The 21,935-nt window shown below is 38.8% G+C and overlaps 2 long non-coding RNA genes across 2 annotated transcripts in view; one reads left to right on the forward strand and one right to left on the reverse strand.

Annotated features, from left to right (window-relative positions):
- Window positions 1–2,296, reverse strand: part of LOC131524361 (uncharacterized) — a 36,107-nt gene extending 33,811 nt beyond the window's left edge. The window contains exon 1 of the long non-coding RNA XR_009266971.1: window positions 2,050–2,296. This is a non-coding gene — a long non-coding RNA (uncharacterized LOC131524361). The remainder of the gene's footprint in view (window positions 1–2,049) is intronic.
- Window positions 2,297–11,955: 9,659 nt separating this feature from the next.
- On the forward strand, window positions 11,956–20,231 carry LOC131524362 (uncharacterized). The gene is made up of 4 exons (XR_009266972.1): window positions 11,956–13,075; window positions 19,578–19,647; window positions 19,770–19,921; window positions 20,015–20,231. It is a non-coding gene; the product is annotated as an uncharacterized LOC131524362 (long non-coding RNA).
- Window positions 20,232–21,935: the final 1,704 nt, after the last annotated feature.

A 21,935-nucleotide genomic window follows, 5' to 3' on the forward strand; every position in this document is an offset into this window, starting at 1 on the left:
ACAGACTGTTATCCCTTTAAAGGCAAATCTTTTCAGAGCCATGTTAGATAAAGGACACTGATCTAATACAAAGCAAACCCAGAGAAACCAGACCACAGGCGCTCTATTGCCCAAAAATGCCTGAAATGTTATTTAGTGGCGACTATGAAGAGGAGACATCACTAAATTATAAAATGGAATATTAAATATCAATTAATCAATTAAACATTGCAGGTTTAAAAAAATAAATAAATACATTTGGCCTAAGTCGAAATAATCAAGTAATAATAACCGAAACTATATGCATATTGGCCAAACATTTGCTAAAATTCCCAAATCATCAGATAAAATTTCCTACAAGGCTCTTATTTCAGTGAGCAGGTATACAAACACACCACAATGCTATTCAACATATGGCTTGAAACCATTAAATCTGTGCGGTCTCATCCTGTACGGCGAGGTGTCAGAGAGAGGTGATATCAGGCGGACGTGTTGCGACAGGCTGCTTCAAAGAGCAGGAGGCCACTCTCTCTTTTCTCTTGCTTTCTCTCCATTACTCCTAAAGCAACCGGCCACCCAGCTGCACACAATTACAACCCCAGCAAGCATTCAAGCAAACCCCCACCCTAACACAGGGCCAGTAATCAGTTAGATCTCAGCATGCATGTTCAATGATCTGTTATTAATTAATCAATCAAAGCTAATCAAGGTAAACCTCACTCTTCAAGCAGGTCAGAACACACACTGTTCTACTCCAGAAGACTTTTCCTCTTGCCCTTCTTAAAAACAATCCGATTTATGGTATACAAGAAAATATCCAAGTTTTAGGGGTTTTCAAAACATGTAAATAGTTTTACGTTATACTCAGTAGCTTCGCGTTGAGTGGCCAAATTGGCAATTCACAAGAGACGTTTTAAGCATCCTACACCAGTAGCCTCGATTTACGGCTGATTTTACTGCCAAAATGAGCAGTAAAAATAAAAACGCAGCACTTCATAAGGTATCGTATTTATCCACCTTAACTGTGTAAAATAAATCCTACACAATTGAGCAGAAACAATAAAATGCAGGCTTTTCCATCTCATTAGTGTACACATTTGTGAAAGTGGCCATATGTGCCTAAATATGTCTCTAAAACTACACCTTTTTCTTAAATGTACAGTAAAAACATGCAACTATGATTGCCAGAATGTTACCGTTAAAAACACAATGATAATTTTACAAGCATTACAAGATGGCATTTTGGAGACTGTGCATTTTACATCATATATACAACCTAAATTTTTAAACTCAAAATAAGTAGCCTATATGGTTTTTGTAAACCCTATAGTAAAATAGATAAACCAAATAATAAAACAGATGTCACAATTCGAAAACTCTCAAAAAGTCAAATTCAAAATTGGATAATACATATGACACTAAAACATGCACAACACTAAAATGATGCAGTAAACATTATCTAAGCAACTGTTGTAGCATGTATCATAAAACACTCAAATATAGATGAATAATAACAAAAGAAGAAAATAACTATAAATGTGACAGCTTACACAGGGAAATCTGTGAATGTCCCTTTAACTATAAATTATAATGCAAAATAAAAACAGCTTTAACAACATCACCATAGAAGTGTGTATATAATTGCCTGTTAATTAAATATATTAAGCAGGCAATCATATATATATATATATATATATATAGCCACACACAATAAAATCAATAATTAGATCGATGTTATTTTTAAAATGTAGAGCTAATGTGTGTGTGTGTGTGTGTGTGTGCTTTCTTTTGTCATATATTGTAAGGCAATATATTGTAAATTTACCATTTAACAGGTTTTAGCATTTTTCCATTACTTTTCCATTACAATTACTAGCATTTTTACATATAGTAAGCTGCGAACTTAGGCAACATTTTAATTTTAACTAGCATGTGAGGCCCAAAAATGGGTAGGCTGGACACAGGCAGCTCAAACAGTTTGTACGGTAAACATCCAAAGTTCCGTAGCATCAAAACGACTTTGTTCTGATAACATTTTCGGACAGGATACAAACAGGTGCTTATACTCACCTCATTTCTCAACTATATTACTTGCATCCAGCAGTACACTTCAGTAAACACCGCGTGGTCCGCGTACGACGTAAACATCACGCGTAATGACATTTATGAGGGTCATTATAGTTGCTAGACATAATGACTATTACAAATGCACTCATTTAAACAAGAAAAGAAGCGGGCAAAGGACAGGACGTTTCTGTTTGTCCTCCAAGGTCCTCATAAACTATGTAACCGAGTAGAGAGGAATCAGATCCACTGAGCGGCGCTATAGCCCGTGAAAATGATGCGTGTTAGAGAGCGCGCGCGGGAAAGATCCAAGGTGACAGCAGAGCGAGGCACGTCACTGCTGCCACGGATGGAGACCTGCTTCTGTCCTCACATGAAATTCAGGTAGGAACACTGTGAACATTTGAAGTTAAAATATAAGCTTTTCATTTCACACTTTGGACTTTTTCAGTGGCATATCATTTTAATGTTTGCTTTTTCCCCTTTTATATTAAATAAATAATATATAATTCAATACATTAAAATAGCGAATGTAATTATTTTATTATTTTAATATATACAGACATATATAAGTCTATATGTTATACACTATATATATATATATATGTGTGTGTGTGTGTGTGTGTGTGTGTGTGTGTGTGTGTGTGTGAACACCACATATGTCTTTTGACATCTTTTGGGTTAGTACAGTAGAATGTTTTTAGTCTTCAACAAAGCTTGCCCCTGTAATGTTCATATAATGTTCAGAATCATTGTGGCTTAGATAAGTGATTCTCTAATGGTTTTGCTTCAGGGCCCAAAACTATTTATTGCACAAAATTGAATTTCAGTACTTTCATGCAATAATACACGCACAAAATACATTGTAGTTGTATTTGCTGTAGTCTGGATCGTATTTCCCTTCACCTTGCAGTTATTCATGGTTTTTGAGGATGAGGGCATCTGCCTGTCTAGATTCTACCAAGTGACAGATGAATTTGCATTGAAATACTGTAGATTTTGATTTGCCGTCAAAAACAAAAGGCATTGGAAGGTTTTCCTCCTTCCTTTTGAAAGTTGGTAAGCTTATTAATTGTGCTTTATTTACATTTTATTATTTGCTTGTTTTTCCCTGTTTTCAGGGCCACTTTTAGACCTGTGACCCATCTTTGGGTCACAACCCAACAGTTTAGATAGTGACACAGTGATTTTTTTTTTTTTGTGAAATGTAAAAGACGAGCGCAGGTTAGCAGAAATTAGAGCGAGAGTGATACAGGTTTAAACCCATCATAGTGAATTCAAGATGGGCATACAAGCAGATGGGATGTACAGTCTGAGAAGGGCATAGGGTCGACTCTCGACTTAGTGGCAAAGCTGTGGGCATTGCTTGTAGCTGTGTTTTTAAAAGTCTACTTAAGAAAGCAGATTGTTTGGTCAAATCAAACCCTTAAGACCATATTGCTGCAGTTTTTGCTTAGTCTTTGTCCAGAGTGCTACAGGCAGTGGGAGCAGACACCAAATGGTCTAAAAATTGTTATCATTATGTGTGTCTGGTGATGGGAAGGGTGAGTTACTTAGGTTCCTGAAAGGACAGATTGTCCTCTTTTGTCCTGCTAGCGCTTTCCTTTCTAGTTGAACAGCTCTCACATTGGGGAGGAATAGAGAGGGTCAAATCTGCCCAGACACGTGTAGGTCTTCAGTATATGATGAGGCAGAACTGCTCTTGGAAATAATTTTATTCGTTTTGCATTTATTTATTGCTGTTTTAAAAGGAGATCAGCCAGATACGTACGCAGTCCCAAAGGTGTTAGCAAATGTTGCATTTTTACAGCACTCTAGTTTTAAAAAAGAAAAAGAAAGAAAGAAAAAGGAAAATAAAGGAAACAAACGGATCCTCTTGTGTCCATCCAGTTGTATTTACTGGGAACTCCTGTGAAAACACTTGCTGTGGTTTGGTGGATTAACAGAGAGCCCCCTAATGGAGTAATTACAGAGAACCAAACATCTATTTTTCACCCATGCACCACCATTACTCTCAGTTTCTCCAGCCACTCCATTGGAAGTCACTTACACTCCTTACAATGAGTTATCATTGACTGCCATTTAGGCGTTATAGAGCAATTTGTCTTACTGGGGCCATGGGCTGGCCTCATTGCAGTGAACAATCATTCTCTCTCCAATATATCAAACATTCATGGGGAAAAAGGGAAGAAAATAGCCCACAAACAGATAGCAGTGAGCAGCTAATAGATACTTCCAAGGAAGGAGACAAGAAAAATTATTGTTAAAGATTAATGAGGCAGGGACATGGCTGCTCTCTGCGGCTGGGATGAAGAGGAAACACTGCCATACAGATAGCCCCCCTCTCAGGAAGTCACGACCTGTCTGTCCTGTGGGCCACGCTGGGGTGACCATGGTTACAGGCGGTAGTGTTCAGCGCTTTTAAATATCATACTGGGAAATCTTATAGCTGATTCGTATCATTTATTGTCAGACAATGCATCTGAATTCAACTAAGGGCTTGATAAAGTAAACCCTAAGCACCAAATCAGACTTTCTTTGTATGATAACATCCTTTACAGTGAGGACGTATTAAACATGTATCTATAAATATTTATTTTTGTATTTATATGTACATACAGAATATGTCTTGCTTATTTATGTAAGGAAATGTCTGATTGCAGTTATTGAATTCTGCATATATTTTGACAAACAGGCTACATTGGTAAACCCTGCTGACTTGAGAAATAAGTGCCTTCAAAACATAATGTATAATGAAAACGTACAAGTTATATCTGAAATGGAGACATACAGATCATTAACATGAATGATGAATAGATCTTATGTTCGTTTTTTGATGTCCTTGGTTCTAAATTAGGCTTTTCATATGCTACATGCTTCAAGTAAACAAGGTGTGATTATCTGGTAATGTCATTATGTAAGTCTTAATTTGGAATGGGAACTAACCTTGGTAATTTTTTGGAGATTGAGATGACCCTTTGTCCTTTTTTCAAGCCTCGCTACTGGCAACTATAGAAAAGCAACAGAGCCGTACACAAAGCAATCTGGGCATCCTCTTCCCCCACTAAATGTGTTCCCGATGAAGGGTTAATAGTGTACTTAACTTTGTGTTTTGTTAGATTACTCTTTCTTTCAGCCTAACACAATGACAAATAACCATTATTCTTTTTCCTTCACTGATAATCGGGACAACTTCAACATTTTTTTTACCAGCCCAAGTTAGACCATTAATCCTGGACGATTTTGCCGATAAGTGTTGACTGCCAAGTAATGGCCATGTCACTGAGGAAAAGAAAAAATATGTGAACAATTAAAAATAGACAGCTATTATCTAGAGCATCCTCACTTCCCATTCACATATCATTGGTGTTATTCGGAATGATCTTCACACAAACTACAAGTACAATTATGGAATCAATGACTCTGTCATTTAAAACAATGGGTTCGTTTTAGGATATATGGGGGTATGATATTACACAATCTGATTTGGAGTACACATTTTTGTAACCTAAATTAATTAATTATTATAATTAATTACTATAATTGTACTCTGCCTGATTTATTTGTCCATTACACACTTAGAGAGAGAGAGAGAGAGAGGTTATGTAGCAAAATAACATAAATCAAAATGTCTAAGAGATTGAAGTGCTTTTAAAAATGTAAATAGTCAAATTAATAATAATATGTGTAATCACATACACTTCCAAGCTTAGGTTTATTCTAACAGAAGCATAACCTTAATTGCCCTTTGTGCAGAATGTAAATACTTTCTTGTTGAAAAGGTGAATTCTGATTTAAACAATTACAGTGATTGAAATTTGTTTTCTTATGAAAACAAATACTGCATTGTTTTGTGTACTCAGCTGTTGTTGGTGCAGCACTTTTTTTATGTCCTTCAGTGATCTTTCTGTCAATTACGAGTTAATAATATTCTTTTGTTCACTTAGTTGCTTAATGACAATTAAAGGCTGGATGAAAATTAAAAACAAAATAAATTAGTTTGCTCTGATTGTGACATTCTGATAATTCAATTAAAATAGAAATTACTAAATTAATCCAGCATTTTAAAATATTATTATTAATAACAATAGACTGTTTACCAATAATATGAGGAGCACGTCACTGTAATATATTATATCCTGTACAGATTAGGAGTGCACCATTAAAGACAGAATACTTCTTCTTAATGTAAGTTACTAATAAATAATGAAGTATATGAGCTCTTTTAAGATGCACAATTAAGAGCCAGTGCATTATATGAGCAACCTCTCTTCTCTTCTCTTCTCTTCTCTTCTCTTCTCTTCTCTTCTCTTCTCTTCTCTTCTCTTCTCTTCTCTTCTCTTCTCTTCTCTTCTCTTCTCTTCTCTTCTCTTCTCTTCTCTTCTCTTCTCTTCTCTACAAAAATGCCCCCTCCAAATGTACTGCCGAAATAAGCTCATTATGTAAACACTATTGAGCATTCCGTGGCTTCAACATACCAAACACAGCAAATGCGGGCCGAGTCGCAGTTCTTAGCATTTGATATTCTGCATCATTGTGGCCTGAAACTCTATTTAGATCAAAGAGATTGAGAAGCCCAAGTTTCAAATCCTTCCCAAAGCCCATTCTGGCTACTCTTTATTTAGCTCATTGGCATTCTGACCCCATGCCTCAGAGACTTTGAACCCTCAAAGTTTGGAAAGCTGAATTGCTCCTTTAAACACATTATCAGTGGGCCAGATTAAAGAATATCACTAAGCATCTTAAGGTTTTAGTGCAGTGTGGCGGCATGGACCGGGCCTCCGGACCACTTACTGCCATATACTGTATTAGGAATGGCTGAAAAAACACACCAGAGGGGTTGGTGGGAAAAAAAGCCTCACGCTCATGGTAAATTAAGTTTGGGTTAAATGAAATAGAATAGGAGGAATGATCTAGAAAAAAAGGAGTAAAGGTTAAAGGGAGACTGATTGCTGTGTTTATTGTTATTGCGGATTTCGCCGAATTCCACTGTCCCCGGTCGTTACGGAGCACATGTGGATTTACAATGTGGCAATTTATTTACGGGATTGAGCGGTAAACGCAATATTATCTGTCCTAGAATGCCTAGAGTCTGTAGTCGCCGTACATTCACATCCAGATTTTCAGGGTACTATCAGTTTCAGACAAAGCGCCATCTGCGAGGTGCATTCAGTCTAGAGCACTGTGGCGATTGTCGTGATGCGAAAGATACATTTTTCCCTTGCTCTTATTTGTTTTCTTTGGTATACCCGAACAACGGCAAACGCACAAAGGGGATTTTGAGACGTAAATCCTTCTTTTTTTTGTGGTGGGGTGGGGTAGGGGGGGTTTGATAAGGTGCAAAGATGCACTGCATTGAATGTATGTGTTTGTTCTCCTGAGCAGCTCTCACACCCTCTCTCCCTCCCTCCCCTCTTTTCTTTCTCCTCTTCAGTCTCATCAGCCACCGTGATTAAGATTTGGCACCTTGGACCACATTGTCTTCATTTGGAAATATTTCAGCTGCATTTGTGCCACTCGGAGGGGAGAAAGAGATAAAGGAGGAGAAGGGGAAAAACACACCCTGTTGTGTGAATCCTAGAAAGGCCTTGAACCCTGCCATTCATCCTATTCACTTCATCAGCTGAGTCTAATTGCTAGAGAGGACAGGAGACCCAAGGCCTGATTGTTCCTTATCCTCTTTGGAGCCTTCTGAGGCATGAAAAGCGAAAGGCCTGCTTTTGATCTTTTTTTTCTCTTCTCTCTTCTCTCCTCTTCTGGTTTTCTTTCTCTTCTCTGTCGTCCCCTGCTATCCTTTCCCTCCGAATGACATTCTCCTTTCACACCCTTGCCCTCTTCTCCATCCACGCAAAATAATTATCAAGCTCTGCTTCATCAAATAATGCTGGAGATAGGAGGTCACGGCAGGAAGGGCCAGAGGTCTGGAGGGGCGGCCCTGAACTGTGGAGAAGCTCCTAGCTCATCTTAGCGGCATGCTCCTTAGCTCAGGGCACCTTTATGTACCTTGACCCCAGTTTTCGTTTGCCTCTCTTAATGAGACCCTCTTACACAACCAACGTGGTCCCGGCCCTGCCCTGTTAGGGGGCTCCGTGGTTGGGAGGCCAAAGTACAATAAGACACAGAGGCCACACTCAGACAAGGGCGCATCTGTGCTGTCTTATTAAGGCCTGAAGAAGAGCTCATGCTTCTGAAAGTCCCACAGGCTCGGAGACTAGATCTATTGACACCTACTTGTCCCCGGTGGTCAACGCCTTTCAGTGGAGGGCCAGCCTACACACACAAGTTCTTATTATAAGTAATTTCAGGCAGCTTATTTAGAGAGGCAAGTGCTTAACTTGCTTTAGGTGACCGTGCGGGCCACACTGGAAGTGGGTGAATTTGGCGCAAAAAAAAAAAAAAATTCTTTAGACTCAAAAGATGACAAAGGGTGTCAAAGGCCAACCCTGTCAGGGGACGAAAATAGTTCTTCAGATGAAGAATTGTGCATAGCAAGTATGCGGACACTTATTCTCAAGCTTCAGCCACTCTTGCAAGCACTTATTATGACAGTTGTTTAGAAGTGGAGTGGGCGAATTTTGTTGGACGACATCTCGTTTTTGTGTACAAGAGGCCTGTTGATTTTGCTTATTATTTTGTAAGTAGTTTGGGTAGATATTATTATTTATCATGCAAAAATTGTGATACCTCATTTACTTTTCTTTTATGATTTACAACAACTACATATTGGAAATAGTCAATTCTATTCTAAAATGATCGTAAATTGCAGTCAATTGTGTGTTCTAAAGTAAAAAATCACTTAAAAATGCAATTGACCCTTTTCTTAGCTCCGCCCCTCTTTGTTACTGTTGCTAACTCAGATGAGCTTTGTAGAACATCCCATAGTAATTAACTAGAGATTAATGTGATTTTTTTTGTAAAATGTGCTCCTAAAGTGCTAAAAACTGATTGCATATTTTTCTTATAAGCAGGAATTAATTGTGACATAAATTGAGCACTTTTATCTGCCGAAATTGTTAAATTACGCAGTAACGTGATTTAAAAAAAGAGGCTGCTAACAGAGCTGTAGAGACTGCTAATAGAGCAAAATGCTTCTCACAGTCAACTGAAAAAAGAAAAGCCTAATTTGAAAGCAATCACATTAATGCACATGAACAGAACTGTTCCTACCACATATTCACTATGGTACTGTGAACTTTCTACACTCAAATTACCCAATTCAATACACAATTTGAAATATTCATTGGAAAATCTGAAAATAACTTTGTATCCACTTTTAATGTATTTTTGGACAATTTCCATAAAATTGTGTTTACAATTAAATAAAGACAGATTGTCCATAGAGCAAAAGCTGAGAAAATGGCAGATGGCAACAGTTGCTAAGGTTCAGTTGGTCCATAACATTTTAAGGCAAGGTTTAGCAAAGGGTCAATCGTGTATCACTATGACCAATACTGTTTGACATGTAGCACTGTGCTCAGATTTCCACTGGTTTACTATCCGAGAATACAAGCGTTCCCCATTGTTCTGTAGAGCCATATATCTGAAGTCTTTTATTATAAAGAGGAAACCTGACAATAAAAACAATAACTAGTTGTAAACTCTGCTGTGCTAGCAAAGTGCATAATGAAGAATAAGCAGACAGAAAAAAAGTATGTAGCAAACAAACAAGACGGCGAACAAAAACCTTTAAGCAATCATGTAAAGCACGTCGAACATCTGAGCACTGTGTGAGAACAAAGCGGAGCCCCTGTCAGCCCATCGATCTGCTCCTGAAGGCACTCGTACGCACACACATATCTACATGCACAAGGCTCCGACTGCACCCCGTCTCTCAGAGAATGCCTGTATTGATCTGGCCCACTTCTGTAGAGTTAACTCACTGATAAAACCTGACCACAGGGCTTCCATGGGCCCAAGAGCGTTCGGGATGCAGTTGAAAAAAACAACGGGAGAGAAAAAAAGATGAAACACAAAGCGAGTGGAAAAAGATCGCTGCCTGTACGTCCCCTCAGTCTGGAGAGACGAAGCTCTTTGACAGTTGTGTCTTTTTGGCTGGCATTATTTATATATTTCTTCAGCATTGTGTGCTTACAATGCTGTCGACTTTACCACGTGGACTGACAAGCGTTCGGAGATGTTGCGCATATTGTCATCTCCTCGAGTGCACCCACTGGAATTTCTCTTTGAAATTCACAGGGATGTGAGGAAAAGCTGATTTTTTTTTTCTCAATCCCGTATTAACGCAAAGGATTGGTCAGTGCGTCTGTGCGCGTCTGCATCTCGCAACGTGTTGCTTGTGCGAACGCTTGCGTGTTTGTGTGCTTGAGTGCATCCAACAGTATATGCCAGTGTGGATGTGTGTTTGTGTATGCGTGTGAACGTGTATGCGTGTTGCCATGTTAGAATGTGCAGCGTTGTCATGTTTGTTACATTCCATGTGGGAGGGTCTGCTGAGAGGCAGGCCATCTGTAGTGTTCTGAAGATCGACATGTTGTAAAATGCGATTGGAGAGTGTGGAGACTCAACTTGTCAAATCTTGGCACATAATGAGGCAGAAGGGAGTGAAGGCAGGAAAAAGATTCAGAGATAAACAATTAGATTAATCCCAGCGGTAAAGGGCACAGACAATGGGAGGACTCAAAGAAAAAACAAAATCAATATGGCAACTGCTGAGGACACAATGGAGTACAGTGAGGAAGAGACTAACACTTATTTCTCAGATGAAAAGACATACAGACACGTGGCGGAGGAGTCACGACTTGTTCAAATCAATACCGGTGTCAGCACCGGATGCGCTACCGCCTATTCCTCACACGTTTTCCATCAGAGAAGCCGCCAGACGTTACGGAATATACGGTAACGTTGCGTACCACAAAAGCACATCCCAAAAAGCCCAAACAAAGACATGGGGATAATGAAGTGAATTAGGGGCCGCAATTGCCTCCAGCTACAGCCAACTGATGATCTTTTAGGAGGAGAGACGTTGGGGACCGCAATGCTTTCACACCCCCTGAGTCCAAACATAATGGAGCATGATCTGCAGCCACAGTCTGGGCCGTCCCAGCGCGCCGCCGCCCCTCTCAGGCCCTGCCCAGACTCGCAGGTCTGAACCGACATCTCAGGCGCCGTATCCCGGCAAATCTCACAGGGCTGCCCGTGCCAGGGCGCCGGGGCCCGACTGAAGCCGGGATGTCCTATGTGCTAGCGGGAAAGGGGGGGTGGATAGGCTGAGTGAGTGAGTGGTGCTGGCCCCGGCTTACCCCACAGGGACGCAGAAAGGCGTTGACCAGAAAGGTGTGAGTCGGCGACGCAGCACCCCGCCCATTGTCATGTCTCCAAGGAGGCTGGTACACCGTCGAGTCATCGGCAGGGTTCCAGCAAAAAAACATGAGGAAGCCAGGAGTGTCGGGGACCTGTATGGACTATCGGCCCAGTCCCAGGGAGAGAAGGGCCACTGCTCCACTGACCTGCAGCAACCTGTCAGTCTGTCATCCCCGCCTGGGGAATTAAGAGGGGAGGGAAGAGATGGGGGTAAAAAAAAAAAAAAAGAACATGTATTCTTGCTTGTTTTTTTAGGACCGATGCACACTATCTTTACCTGCGGGAATGAGATGACTGGAGAAAAAAAATGCCAAAGGAAGAACTAACATATGTTGTGTTATAAATTAACATAAATGTTTATTGCAGGAATGTTTTTTGCTTTTATTAATTATTACTATTTTTCAAATGCAACATGCGTAATATAATGTGTTGCATATTACAGGTATTATTTCACTTGTCTGGTTCCCTTTTTTTTAAGAACCAAAAAAAAAAAAATGTAAAATTGAAATAAACGTAAGGGAAAGTAAGGGAAGAATTTGAATCTTCAGCAAATGTTTTGGTTGGAATAAAATTCCAAAATAATTTGTAAATCTGACAAGAAATTACTACTTGCTCAACAAATCTCTTCTTTAAACAAAACACTGTGACCATAAAATTGCTGGATGCTAAATATTAATTAAATAAATACAAATTATATTTTTGTTGACTCTTTACCTGCTAAGTATATAGTAAAAATAAGCTTCATTGAATCTGTGTATTTTGCACAAGCTGCTGCAGTATTGATTGAAAATTCTGTATTGTCAAAGACAAAGAACGTTTGGTGTGAGTTCCACCGCATTTGGTTGCTTTCTCAAGGGACACTAACGATTCTGTTTCCCTTCTTCTTTTTTCTCTATTTCTCTTTCTCACCCTCTCTCCCTCTCTCTTTCTTTCAGCCAAAGAGAAAGAAGAGATATAAATGGTGTGGTGTTGCCTCTTTATGTTGAGAGCAGCGAACGTGACGCCTCCCAGACGGGGAGAGATGGCAAACCCTAATAATACCAACCCATACAATGACTCTGACAGCCCAGCTATAAAGCAATCAGGGTCCTAGGCATTCCAAATCTCTTTAACGCCCACCCTACAACAGTCTGGAAGATGGGTGGCTGACCTGAGAGCTGTCAATCATGCTGCCGTACCTGCTGGAGCCTGGGCGGAGTAGAGCCGGGGGCATGCAGTCCATCAGATCTGTTTTCACACTCCCCACACTAGCACTGCAAGCGTAACCAAAAAGACAAAAAAAACGCCCCACTGCCCTACTCTTAATTAGGGAGTGTGGGTAAGACTGAGGTTTGTTTGGTTTTAGATGGAGAAGGGGAGGGCAAAAGATACAGGGGAGCGCCGAATCCCGTGGAGACAGAGAATAACCTTTTCCCTTGATTTTGGAATAAGGCATTGATTTGTCATGCTGTTTTGTACAGGCGAGAGCTCTCCCAGTGGTGCGCTACAAGCTTGGAAGGAGGCAAAGAGACAGCTACGCGGAGAAAAGGAGAAACGTTAAAGCTAGTTCATTATCCGCTTGTAGCTCATTCATGCAAATAGATCACTGTGATACTGTGGTTATTAATGGCTTTCTCCTGTTTCCTCCAGGGTCTTCCCATCTGAAGCTCACCGGCTGAAAAGCTTCTCAGCTACTTTTCTTCTTTCACCCACCTACCTTTCGACCAAAGCAGTGAGTCCTTCTTCCTGTACTCTTTCACCTGCTGCCATCAGTGGTTATGTCCAAGAGCAGTGCAGCCTCAAGGGCTTCGATCAGAGAGCTCTTCGCTCTTAAAGGGCCGCATCTCACATCCGCCTACAGATCGGGCTATTTAGTCTTCTATAATTCCCCATTGTTTAGGTAGAAAACATATGTATTTGCAAGGAATACCATACTGTTTTATAAAGTACAATTCCCAGTACACCGCAGAAAGGGAAAATAGTTTTACACTCAGTCCATGTATTGCGATGTAAAATCTGTGGTTTACAAGCAATACCTGAATAATGATCTATACTGTGCATTTTAGTAGCGCTGATATAATTGCCATATTAACATGAATTAACATTTACTCGACCTTTTTCCAATAACCTCCAATGTGACCTGACAGTGCTCATTTAAACAACGGACACCTGGAGTTGCATACAGATAGAAGGAAATTATGCCATGTAGCTTCTATATTAATGCACGTGTGTATGTTTTGTAAATATATTGGCTTGGTGTCTCGTTTATTAAATATTAGCATAAAATAACTAGATGTACAGTACTATTATAAATTTGAAAAATAACTACACTTTTATGATTAGTATTTTTTTAATACATGTTGGTTTGTTAATTGGCATGTATTAACAAAACCACGACTTAATCGTTTGCTTGTAGCAATGGATTTTCATTCCAAGGCTTTTTAAATGGAAAAAAGCAATTGATTTCTTGTTAGGGGACCTCACAAAATACATATCATAACAATGTGCCCAGGGTGTTTTCAATGTTCCATAATATGAAAGGCAAGAAAATACAGTTGCAGTCCATCATCTATATTTCCTCCTCAAATATGTGTTATGACTCCTGATACTCTTATGGTTTGGAGATGAAACATTAACGAGATTTGGCAGCCAGTGGGAGATGAGTTCTGCAGAAGTGTTGTTTATACAATCCCATGGAGACACTCCCCAGACTCTGCCCTTGTGTTTGGCTGACCAGACGTCACCTGGGGCCGGCTTAGGAGGCCTGCCTGTCGGGTCATGGATTGGCCTGTTGTCATGCAGGGTCCCTAGCGGTGTCTCTCACATGCTGTACGTCTGATCCTGTGCAGCTGGATGGAAGGTCCACATGTACTTGGCCTCACCCTGAGGAACTGAGGGTCGGGGTGTCAAGGTGCAGCAGACCATCCAATGCTTCACGACTCGTTCTGGCCTGTTTGGAAGCCGAGCTGTGCTGATCTAAGAATTTCATCCAAATTATGTATTTCCCATGTGTGTGCTATAACACATCAGCTCAGTGTTTTTAGAGGGTTGTCGCAATGTGTATTCCAGACTTTTGTGCACTGTGCATAGATAACATATATAGTTTTTGGTGGGAATTGAAACTGACTACCAAACTACTTAATTTCAAAAGTTTATAACCAAAATAATATACACACTACTGTTCAAAAGTTTGGAGTCTGTAAGATTGTCTTTGAAATAAGTCACTTATTCTCAATAAGGCATTATGAATTATAATAATTAAACAGTAAAATACTGTTTTTATTTTAATATGTTTTAGAATATATACAGTGGGGCAAAAAAAGTATTTAGTCAGCCACCAATTGTGCAAGTTCTCCCACTTAAAAAGATGAGAGAGGCCTGTAATTTTCATCATAGGTATACCGCAACTATGAGAGACAAAATGAGAAGAAAAAAAATCCAGAAAATCACATTGTAGGATTTTTAAAGAATTCATTGGTAAATTCCTCTGTAAAATAAGTATTTGGTCACCTACAAACAAGCAAGATTTCTGGCTCTCACAGACCTGTAACTTCTTCTTTAAGAGGCTCCTCTGTCCTACACTCATTACCTGTATTAATGGCATCTGTTTGAACTCATTATCAGTATAAAAGACACCTGTCCACAACCTCAAACAGTCCAACTCCAAACTCCACCATGGCCAAGACCAAAGAGCTGTCAAAGGACACCAGAAACAAAATTGTAGACCTGCACCAGGCTGGGAAGACTGAATCTGCAATAGGTAAGCAGCTTGGTGTGAAGAAATCAACTGCGGGAGCAATTATTAGAAAATGGAAGACATACAAGACCACTGATAATCTCCCTCGATCTGGGGCTCCACGCAAGATCTCACCCGTGGGTTCAAAATGATCACAAGAACTGTGAGCAAAATCCCAGAACCACACGGGGACCTAGTGAATGACCTGCAGAGAGCTGGGACCAAAGTAACAAAGGCCTCAAATCCTGCAGTGCCAGACGTGTCCCCCTGCTTAAGCCAGTACATGTCCGGGCCCGTCTGAAGTTTGCTAGAGAGCATTTGGATGGTCTCCAGATCTCAACCCCATCGAAAATCTTGAAAGTCTGTGTTGCCCAGCGACAGCCCCAAAACATTACTGCTCTAGAGGAGATCTGCATGGAGGAATGGGCCAAAATACCAGCAACAGTGTGTGAAAACCTTGTGAAGACTTACAGAAAACGTTTGACCTCTGTCATTGCCAACAAAGGGTATATAACAAAGTATTGAGATGAAATTTTGTTATTGACCAAATACTTATTTTCCACCATAATTTGCAAATAAAATTCTTTAAAAATCCTACAATGTGATTTTTCTGGATTTTTTTTTTCTCATTTTGTCTCTCATAGTTGAGGTATACCTATGATGAAAATTACAGGCCTCTCTCATCTTTTTAAGTGGGAGAACTTGCACAATTGGTGGCTGACTAAATACTTTTTTGCCCCACTGTATATATATATATATATATATATGTGTGTGTGTGTGTGTGTGTGTGTTATGTAACATTATAAATGTCTTTACTGTCACTTTTGATCAATTTACTGCATCCTTGCTGAATAAAAGCATTAATTTATAAAAAAAAAAAAAATTGTATTTAAAATAGTATTGTTTTTTATTTGAAAAAAAAATTGTAGTAAAAAAACTTTAAGGTTTAAGGACATTAAGTGCTTAAAATGCAAATTTAAAATTTTATATATATTATATGATACCGCATTGTTCATCATTTTTGTTTCCCCTTACCTAAACTCATTCATACAAAAAAAGAAAAGAATGGAAGAAAGAAAACTGTTTGACTTGACTTGCTGCTGGTACATTGTCAGGAAGTCTTAGGCGGAAAATAAACCCAGTGCCGAGTTGTTGTCAGACCTGTGTGACCAATGACATATCATTCTTCACTCTGTCATGTTTAACTAAAACCAATACCCATTCAAAGCAGCATCCATCAGTGTTAGTTCTCAACAATGACAGATTGCCTTTGCCTCTGTACCCGTAGCATCTGGATCCTCTCTCTGCCCCCCTTTTTCTGTTCTTTATGGTAAACAGCCTGAACAACAGCTGGGCGATGGGAATTTACAAGTTAATCAATTGTTAGTTAGGAGCTACTGCTGTGCCCTATACCCAACCATCTGCAAGTTAATATTCATTTACCATGCTAATTTCCCCAAAGGTAACAGTCTATCCATTTCTACTTGGGGGATTTCTTCATTCTTAAGAACAGACTAAATGACATGTAACACAAAGCTGGACAATGCCACATTGAGTATATAATTAGTAGGTTGTCAAAAACTGCACTACACTAAAACATGGTTATCGGATGCTTGCACTTTAAGAATTATAAAAGAAAAAGTTTTTACATCAGGAGGTTAACAAGGGGTCTAAGCAAGACATAATCAGGAGGCTAGTTGAAGTAGACTTGATTTTGTTTGCCTCTCCTGCTGTCTTTTTCTATCTTTCTCTGTCTCCTTGGATCAGTTGGGCCTTGGTGAATGTGATACCGCTCTTTATCTGGTTCTGTCCATGAACTACATACACGCAATGACCCAAAATCATTCACCTCCCACAACTTATTTGCCTTTAGCCAAACAAATGAGCCTTGGACAACCTCTTCTGTGACTTTGCATTCCTACTGGGTTTCTCATGGAATGTAAAAACTACTCCCATGAGCGTCGAGAACTAAACTACAACAAGGCCCTTTTTTCTTTGGATTACATTCCTTGTAAAACGCAACGCTTGAAAAAATGAAATCTTTATTGCAGATAGCACCTTTAACATTTAATATCATTCTCGAACCGATTTTGGAGCACTTAGGGTTAGGAAGCCTACAGGACACATTTTCGATACAGGACTCTACTGGGTTTTCTACCCAGCACCATATAGAGTAACATCCATCTCACATATGTTGCCTCGGTGCCTTGAGCCAAGGGTTTGGAGCAAGTGCGGGTGGGCTTTTACAACTCTGCTTCTAGCGCTGGCATTCACCTTTCTGCAACTCCTCATCGCCATGGCAAAGAGATCAAGCTCGGCTTTATTTATAATCTGGCTAACCTCACGGCATGACCCCTGCACACACATCACACGGCAGGGTCACATCCCTCCTCTGCACCTCCTCTGCTGTTCTAACATTCCAACATGGCTCTAGGACAGCAGCCCCAGCAAAACTTTCTACACTCCTCGCCTCACAAAGAAGCCCAGATCAGAGCAAAGCTGGCCCCGCTTTGGCCCTTCGCCAGGGCTGAGGCAGCTGGGGGCGTGCTCTAATAAGGAGACAATGAGAACGCACTGACTTGCTGAGCCTTGCATTGTGGGTCATGAAAGTTGTACTTTTTAACTGCTTAACTAATGAATGTGCTTTTGAAATGAGACAAAACCCCCACAAAGTTATACAGGCTCTATGCGAATTTTTGACTTTGATTTTACAGTACATTTTCATCACACTTCTTAATTCCTGAATGTCTGGGGAATATTAGTTTTTTTTTAATTATTATTTATATTATTTAAAGGAAATGTTCACCCAAAAATTCTCTCATTAATTACTCACCCTCATGTCATGAGCTTTCTGAAACTGCATAGACAGCAACGGAACTACCATGTTCAAGGCCCAGAAAGGTAGTAAGGACATTGTTAAAATAGTGGTTCAACCTTAATTTTATGAAGCTACGATAATATTTTATTCCGTATATTCTTTTCGGTGTCAGTCGACATGCATTCACAAGAGTACAGGAAGGATGCATTACAACCTTCCTGTACCTTGAACATGGTAGGAGCCTTGCTGTCTGTGCAGGGTCAGAAAGCTCTCGGATTTCATTAAAATACCTTAACTTATGTTTCAAAGTTGATCAAAGGCCTTACGGGTTTGGAACGACATGAGGGTGAGTAATTAATGACAGAATTTTCATTTTTGGGTGAACAATCCCTTTAAATTGATATTGATTTTTCTGATTACATGGCTCTATAGAATACTCTATTCTGATTGGAAATTGCACAATCTGATATTTTGTAATACTTAGTGTCAACCTTTTCAACACTTTATATCAGTCCACTTGGGTAACTGAAACCGGCACAACTTTCATGTCTCTCATTTCAAAAGCCAAACTCGCAGTCTTGTTTCATACAACCGCAACTAGTGCCATCTTGCACCTTAATTAGTGATTGTTGTCCAAATGACCTCAGAGGACTTCAGTATTAATATATAACAGTATTCATCTTGTTGTTAAGCTAATTGTTTTGCAATGTATATTGTAGTTGGATATTTTCTTCTTAGCAGAAACATTAAGGTATAATGTACAATTACAATTATGCACTGTAAAAAATTGCTGTAGTTTCTACAGCAAAATTTTACAGAATTTTACTGTTTAAACATTTTACAAGATTTAGCTGTAATTCGCAATGCATTATGGGTCAAATAAGGTTTTACAGTTGTTAACTGTATATTTCCATGTCAACTGTAATTAATTTACAAGAAGCAGGTGTTATCACTGCTTGCGTAGACAAGTTAGCCTGATTAAAACTTGAGTGAAAAAAAATAATAACTAGGGAAGCATCGAATCGCAAGACTGATTCTGATTTTGCTAATGTTACATTCAACAAACAAATAACCTTAACAGCACACATAAACTCACAGAAGAAACATGAGGTAAATGTTCAAACTGATGAGTTTATTTATAACACATGATATTGTTAAGTAGCATACCAAGTGATCTGTAACAATATCAACAACAGATCATCTGTTGCTGATTATCACGATTGCAAATTTTACGTAGTTCAATAAACAATTAGTTAACATTAAGTTACTTACTTTTTAGACACAATATTGACTGTTGTTTTATTTCACCAACGAAAATCGTTCCAAACAAAGATCAAAAGCAAAACTCTGCAGTGTTTTTACTGAATGATTCAGCATCCTGAACGAATCGGTTCAATGAATGACTCAATTGACTCAAATTATTTGCTGCCACCTAATGGCGGTTTAGTTTCACGGTAAAAAAAATTGCATTTTTACAACGTTTCTTATTTGTAATTTCAAAATTTATGTAAAACATTAATGTCATAACACAGTTGTAATTTTGCATTATAAATTATTTATTAATCAAATGTAAAATTAATTTTAAAATATATGCCTTTTTGGGTGTTCATTTTGGTCTCATTTATGTAAATGCATTTTTTTTTTTTGAAATCACAAGATAATTTTCATTATTTCTTGTAGGTGCAAAGAATAGCAGCTGATGTGGAGAAATGTGTGATGCTTCAAGACTCTCTGAAGCTGATTATATTAGGTAATGTATTAATTCTTATTAATTCTGTTGTAAATCATTTGATAAACTTGTATTTTAGATTACATTTTAAATTGAAATACTGTATTGTAAGTTACATTATTGCTTCTATTTATTCATTTCAGGTGCACCCAGTGGCTTTTGACTAGGCCTATTCGAGGGTCACATGGTTGTGAATTCATACCTCAACTTTGCGGCTGGATTTTCAGTCTTATTACAACTTCAGTCTGGCGTCCCGGGAGCAGGCGTCTTTTGCACACTTTAATTAATTTCAAAGGTAACATGTTTTACTTGAGTAATTTCATTTGTGAAAAAGGTTGCTTATTTAGTTTAAGTACTGGTAAAAGCTTCTGCTTGTTTTTATGTGCAGATGTTTTGTTGGAATCACAACACTCACTGGATACAAGACGGATACAAAGAGGCAAAACAAGTGGAAAGGTCTCAGAGAAGAGGACAACCCTCATGTGTGTGCTCATCTCAGAAAGTTGATGGACTTTCAGTATGTATTTATTAAATTGTCTTTTGCAGGAATATTCTAAATTTAATATAACATAAGCTCAAACAACAGAATTTGTGGTATAATGTTGATTCCAGCATTTTATTTTAATCCTTTAACCAAAATTATACAAATTCTGTTGATTGACCTTAATTTTTTTATAGAAAGTAAATGTTCTACTGCGAATATGGCTTATTTTTTTGTGATATAACAGTTATTTGTAGTTATTTTGTGATGCTATGTTATTTTTATAAGATTTTAACTGTTGAAAGACTGACTTGCAATGTCTTTCTGCCAGTTTTAATAAATATTTATTTGCAACATCTTTGACTTGGTTTTTATTCATTTGTAAATGTATTAAGATAGTTCTCATGATAATTCATTTAAATCAGTATTTTACAGTTTACTGTTAAAATTATTCTTTGCAGCATTTTCATTGTTAAATTATTACAACATCATCTTGGATTTAGGGGTATTTACAGGATTTTATTGGCAACTTTTGTTGCCAGGTAAATACTGTACTGTCGTGAGATTACAAAATATTGCTGTAATATAAACTACAAGTTTAATTCAATGTTACTGTAAAAAAATACTACAAATTACTGTATTTCACATACAGCAATTAACTGTGATTTGCTCTGCAGTATTATACTGTAATCCATTTTACAGCAATTAACATAATTTTTACAAGATTTTATTGGCAACTTTTTTGCCAGTAACATCCTGTAAATTCTACGGTACATTTTTTACAGTGTGCAATTATTTAATACCAGTCAATATGTCATGTCCATGTGTTTATTTAACTTGTGAGTATCCTTCATGTTATTACTCCGTGTTGGGTCCTGATAATCCTATCAGGGTTTATTTTGTGCTAATGACTGGTGACTGGCTGAATATGATATACCTGATTGGTATTGCTTCTATGTATTATTTTTTTAATAGTTTTTTATTGAATTATCATAAAATAACAGTTTTTCTACTCTAATTTTTGAATCCGGAGATGATAAAGGTTCCATTACATGACTATTTCTCCATAGTTGCAACACAAAGAAAAAGCAGAATAAAATTCCAATTGTATTTTTCTGTTCCTCCATTTACTGAGTGAAAAATAAATAAATAGAATAAATAGAAATAGAATAAAAAGAAAAGCTGATATTCCCCTTTAACTTCACCAGACAAGATATAGCACAGTGATTTAAGCGTGCCAGGTTAACTAAGTTATAATTAACAGATCACAGCAAGGTAGAGGGAGGTTGAGCTTTCAATGGCTCCTGGTGGCCTCACGAGTCAGAGATGATAAATCTCCCCCCGACTTCCCCCTGTACAAAACCTAAAGCTCATTCAACTTCACATCCATCAGTGTTGGCCTGAAAGCCATGACAAAGCACTTTCAATTACACCAGTAACTGACTCTGGAAGCAGTTCATAGCTGGTGCTTGGCTGAACGAAGTCATAGGGGTGGGAGCAGATGGGAGAGGGGGTTAGAGAAGCTGGTTTGGTGGCATCTGTATGATCCCCCCTGCGAAAAATATAGCACGGTGGGGTGGAGCGTGTCTTCCGGAGACATGGATGGTCGTCGGCCTGGGATACCAAGAACAATTCACCTATTTTGTGTGCTGTCACCCCAGCCTTCTGATTTATGGGTGGGACACCCTTCCTGCGACCCATGTGGTCCATCAGCTGGGCACAGGGGACACGGCGGTGATTAGAGAGAGGAGTATGAGAGGCTCCTCATTCAGGGCCCTCATCTGCTTGCAGAGGGCCTATCAGAAGGCCTATCAGCTCTCCAGCGGCG

The sequence above is a fragment of the Onychostoma macrolepis genome, chromosome 18, assembly GCF_012432095.1.
Source record: "Onychostoma macrolepis isolate SWU-2019 chromosome 18, ASM1243209v1, whole genome shotgun sequence".
Taxonomy (NCBI): domain Eukaryota; kingdom Metazoa; phylum Chordata; class Actinopteri; order Cypriniformes; family Cyprinidae; genus Onychostoma; species Onychostoma macrolepis.